The sequence below is a fragment of the Oncorhynchus gorbuscha genome, unplaced genomic scaffold, assembly GCF_021184085.1.
Source record: "Oncorhynchus gorbuscha isolate QuinsamMale2020 ecotype Even-year unplaced genomic scaffold, OgorEven_v1.0 Un_scaffold_2090, whole genome shotgun sequence".
Classification (NCBI taxonomy): Eukaryota; Metazoa; Chordata; class Actinopteri; order Salmoniformes; family Salmonidae; genus Oncorhynchus; species Oncorhynchus gorbuscha.
Genome location: NW_025746683.1, coordinates 45,534 through 51,533, shown reverse-complemented (window position 1 = coordinate 51,533; position 6,000 = coordinate 45,534).

The following is a 6,000-nucleotide window of genomic DNA, read 5'->3' as shown; positions in this document are numbered from 1 at the left end:
TGATGACTGAGTTGCTGAGAAATTCTGCTATGCTTCCTGAGTTTGTGGCTTTCATCAAGAGCTGTCTGTCTGTCTGTCTGTCTGTCTGTCTGTCTGTCTGTCTGTCTGTCTGTCTGTCTGTCTGTCTGTCTGTCTGTCTGTCTGTCTGTCTGTCTGTCTGTCTGTCTGTCTGTCTGTCTGTCTGTCTGTCTGTCTGTCTGTCTGTCTGTCTGTCTGTCTGTCTGTCTGTCTGTCTGTCTGTCTGTCTGTCTGTCTGTCTGTCTGTCTGTCTGTCTGTCTGTCTGTCTCCGCTCCTTCTATCTCCTCAGGTCTGTGTCACAGCTTCTTCAGTGCGGAGACACTACTGTGTCAATAAACAGCATGAGGGGAGGGGAAGAGAAAGAGAGAGGATTGAATCAGATTGTATCTATGCAAAGCACAATACCTGTTAACACTCTCCTCTCTGGTTCCTTTTGTTGCAAAATTATACTTTTCCTTCTCAAAAGGCAACAAGCCTACATAGAAAATGTGCTTGTTACAGAATGTAAATGCAGCCCAAACACCAGTGGATTATTCACTGTCCAGACATCTCTGGAATAGTGAAGTTATGGCATCTGGCCTTTTCTTTTCATGGCAATTTCCACCCATCCACTAGGGGCAACAAGAGTGCCTGTTACCTGTTGAAGATGGACTTAAACTGCTAGCTTCGGCGCTGAGCAAACCTTAATCCTTACCTTAACCACTCGGTATTACTGCCTAACCTTAAATTTAACCTTATCCCAAACCCTGACCTTAACCACTCGGTATTACTGCCTAACCTTAAATTTAACCTTATCCCAAACCCTGACCTTAACCACTCGGTATTACTGCCTAACCTTAAATTTAACCCTATCCCAAACCCTGACCTTAACCACTCGGTATTACTGCCTAACCTTAAATTTAACCTTATCCCAAACCCTGACCTTAACCACTCGGTATTACTGCCTAACCTTAAGTTTAACCTTATCCCAAACCCTGACCTTAACCATTCGGTATTACTGCCTAACCTTAAATTTAACCTTATCCCAAACCCTGACCTTAACCACTCGGTATTACTGCCTAACCTTAAATTTAACCTTATCCCAAACCCTGACCTTAACCACTCGGTATTACTGCCTAACCTTAAGTTTAACCCTATCCCAAACCCTGACCTTAACCACTCGGTATTACTGCCTAACCTTAAGTTTAACCTTATCCCAAACCCTGACCTTAACCATTCGGTATTACTGCCTAACCTTAAATTTAACCTTATCCCAAACCCTGACCTTAACCATTCGGTATTACTGCCTAACCTTAAGTTTAACCTTATCCCAAACCCTGACCTTAACCATTCGGTATTACTGCCTAACCTTAAATTTAACCTTATCCCAAACCCTGACCTTAACCATTCGGTATTACTGCCTAACCTTAAGTTTAACCTTATCCCAAACCCTGACCTTAACCATTCGGTATTACTGCCTAACCTTAAGTTTAACCTTATCCCAAACCCTGACCTTAACCATTCGGTATTACTGCCTAAAGTACGTTTCGATTTCCCTTTTTGCACAGTTTGACTGAACGCTAACAGATGCAAAATACCCTGTAATTAAAAGGGCAACACATTCCATCATTAAAAGGGCAACACATTCCATAATTAAAGGGCAACACATTCCATAATTAAAGGGCAACACATTCCATAATTAAAGGGCAACACATTCCATAATTAAAGGGCAACACATTCCATAATTAAAGGGCAACACATTCCATAGTTAAAAGGGCAACACATTCCATCATTAAAGGGCAACACATTCCATCATTAAAGGGCAACACATTCCATAATTAAAGGGCAACACATTCCATCATTAAAGGGCAACACATTCCATCATTAAAGGGCAACACATTCCATAATTAAAGGGCAACACATTCCATAATTAAAGGGCAACACATTCCATAATTAAAGGGCAACACATTCCATCATTAAAGGGCAACACATTCCATAATTAAAGGGCAACACATTCCATAATTAAAGGGCAACACATTCCATAATTAAAGGGCAACACATTCCATCATTAAAGGGCAACACATTCCATAATTAAAGGGCAACACATTCCATAATTAAAGGGCAACACATTCCATAATTAAAGGGCAACACATTCCATAATTAAAGGGCAACACATTCCATAATTAAAGGGCAACACATTCCATCATTAAAGGGCAACACATTCCATAATTAAAGGGCAACACATTCCATAATTAAAGGGCAACACATTCCATCATTAAAAAGGGCAACACATTCCATAATTAAAAAGGCAACACATTCCATCATTAAAAAGGGCAACACATTCCATCATTAAAAAGGCAACACATTCCATCATTAAAAAAGGCAACACGTTCCATCATTAAAAAAGGCAACACATTCCATCATTAAAAAAGGCAACACATTCCATAATTAAAAGGGCAACACATTCCATAGTTAAAGGACAACACATTACATCATTAAAAAGGCAACACATTCCATCATTAAAAAGGCAACACATTCCATCATTAAAAAGGCAACACATTCCATCATTAAAAAGGGCAACACACTTCATAATCTCTGTTGCCTGAAGTTATGGCAAGAGTCTCCATTTGAACTCTCTTTGGAGGTTTGTGTTGCAGACATGACAGCAAAGCTCTCCCTCGCCCCCGATTCTCCCTCCCCTCACCCCCCGATCCTCCCTCCCCTCGCCCCCGATCCTCCCTCCCCTCGCCCCCGATTCTCCCTCCCCTCGCCCCGATCCTCCCTCCCCTCGCCCCCGATCCTCCCTCCCCTCGGCCCCGATCCTAACGTGAATTACAGTTTCTGCTAAATGACATACACCATACCTGAGATTCTTTTCACGTAAGGGATGGCTTTAACGCGTGGATAAGGTACTTTCTGTTGGTCCTTATCAGAAACACAGGGGCGTCATTACCTGTGAAGACAGGACGTGTTTTCTGGATGTGAGTGTTGTTCTTTCTTATCAACACCTGAGATGAAATGCTGTAGAAAAACGTAGCATCCTGCCTGTCTCTATGTAACACACCACTACGCACTGAGGTGACAGGGCAGGCTAAAGCTAGCTAACCTCACAGAGAGGAGACTGAACTAGCATCCTGCCTGTCTCTCTGTAACACACCACTACGCACTGAGGTGACAGGGCAGGCTAAAGCTAGCTAACCTCACAGAGAGGAGACTGAACTAGCATCCTGCCTGTCTCTCTGTAACACACCACTACGCACTGAGGTGACAGGGCAGGCTAAAGCTAGCTAACCTCACAGAGAGGAGACTGAACTAGCATCCTGCCTGTCTCTCTGTAACACACCACTACGCACTGAGGTGACAGGGCAGGCTAAAGCTAGCTAACCTCACAGAGAGGAGACTGAACTAGCATCCTGCCTGTCTCTCTGTAACACACCACTACGCACTGAGGTGACAGGGCAGGCTAAAGCTAGCTAACCTCACAGAGAGGAGACTGAACTAGCATCCTGCCTGTCTCTCTGTAACACACCACTACGCACTGAGGTGACAGGGCAGGCTAAAGCTAGCTAACCTCACAGAGAGGAGACTGAACTAGCATCCTGCCTGTCTCTCTGTAACACACCACTACGCACTGAGGTGACAGGGCAGGCTAAAGCTAGCTAACCTCACAGAGAGGAGACTGAACTAGCATCCTGCCTGTCTCTCTGTAACACACCACTACGCACTGAGGTGACAGGGCAGGCTAAAGCTAGCTAACCTCACAGAGAGGAGACTGAACTAGCATCCTGCCTGTCTCTCTGTAACACACCACTACGCACTGAGGTGACAGGGCAGGCTAAAGCTAGCTAACCTCACAGAGAGGAGACTGAACTAGCATCCTGCCTGTCTCTCTGTAACACACCACTACGCACTGAGGTGACAGGGCAGGCTAAAGCTAGCTAACCTCACAGAGAGGAGACTGAACTAGCATCCTGCTCCAGGGCCTTTGCTTTTGGTTCGTGTGTACACTACAACTCACGGTAATGTAACCCTGCCTCTGAGACATGACGACTCATGGCAGCTTCAAGAGCTACGATCAGGCTTTAGCTCAGTGGGATAACATCTGGGATTGAAACCAGGTTGGTTACAACTGTACACTACAGTGTGGACATCAGGAGATCAACTTAACACGAATTCAGTTTGGATGTTTTATCTTCCTCTTAATTAAATTGAAATAACAACGCAATGATATGGATAGGGAGCATTATGTAATCAGTCATCAAAAGTAGTGTAAAGATGTGGATAGGGAGCATTATGTAATCAGTCATCAAAAGTAGTGTAATGATGTGGATAGGGGAGCATTATGTAATCAGTCATCAAAAGTAGTGTAATGATGTGGATAGGGAGCATTATGTAATCAGTCATCAAAAGTAGTGTAATGATGTGGATAGGGGAGCATTATGTGATCAGTCATCAAAAGTAGTGTAATGATGTGGATAGGGGAGCATTATGTAATCAGTCATCAAAAATAGTGTAAAGATGTGGATAGGGGAGCATTATGTAATCAGTCATCAAAAGTAGTGTAAAGATGTGGATAGGGGAGCATTATGTAATCAGTCATCAAAAGTAGTGCAATGATGTGGATAGGTCAGACATACTGTATGTGGCTGACACAGTACAACGTACTCCATTCATCGGCAGCAGGAAGTTGTACTACAACGTGACAGAATGCTTCTAGTCTGTTCCGTCTGCGATCTCCTTACAGAGAGGGTCAGGGTGTACACACAGGGAAACATTATGAACGTGAGGCATGAATTGTAGCGTCACAATTCTGATGCAAATAATTTCACCGTTTGTTATGTAACTATGTCATTAGGCCCAGCCCACTCATAGGGGTGTAGGTGTGTGTGTAGGTGTGTTGGTAGGTGCGTTGGTATGTGTGTGTGTGCATGTGCGCGCGCTTTCGTGTGTGTGTGTGTGTGTGTGTGTGTGTGTGTGTGTGTGTGTGTGTGTGTGTGTGTGTGTGTGTGTGTGTGTGTGTGTGTGTGTGTGTGTGTGTGTGTGTGTGTGTGTGTGTGTGTGTGTGTGTGTGTGTGTGTGTGTGTGTGTGTGTGTGTGTGTGTGTGAGAGAGAGAGAGAGAGTGAGTGTCTTCCCCATTTCCTGGAACACAGCCAGAGGGGATGTGATATACCAGACTGACCTGCTCCGCCACCTATTTCCAGTAACACTCCTCCTTCTCTGCTTCCCCCCCCCAATCCCCCCCCCCAACATATCCCAATCACGTAAGATCAGGAAGTTACCTCTAGCATCTCTCCTGACTGAACATTATAACAGAAGCAGGACAAAGACTTGTATGATTTGACCTCTAGTGTCTCTCCTGACTGAACATTATAACAGAAGCAGGGCAAAGACTTGTATGATTTGACCTCTAGTGTCTCTCCTGACTGAACATTATAACAGAAGCAGGGCAAAGACTTGTATGATTTGACCTCTAGTGTCTCTCCAACACAATAGTCTCTAGACAATCAGTCCCATTTTCAGGTGGATGTGGAGGTGTATTCCTCCACTAAACCAGTGGAAAGAAACTTTATCCAGAAAAGTTACGATTTTCATATATTTGCATGAAACATTTTTGAAGTACTTATGACTTGAAAACAAGCCAAAATATTCCAATGTCAACAATAATATAGATTTATTTTCAACGAGCACTGCCTGGAAAATATGACCAGATGAAAATAAATAAATAAATAAAAGTGAATCTGAAATGGAAAGTGATTGTTATACCTTCCTCCCCTAATGTGTGTGTTCCTGCCCTTCCCAGTCTTCTTGCAGTACATTTTAAGTATAGCTCACGTAACAATTCTCTTTCAGAGCATGGGGGAAATCCCATTCATGTGGCACCAGGTACAGTGTGTGCGTTCCCAATGGAACCCTATTCCCTGTATAGTGTACTACTTTAGACCAGGGCCCTATTCCCTGTTATAGTGCACTACTTTAGACCAGGGCCCTATTCCCTGTTATA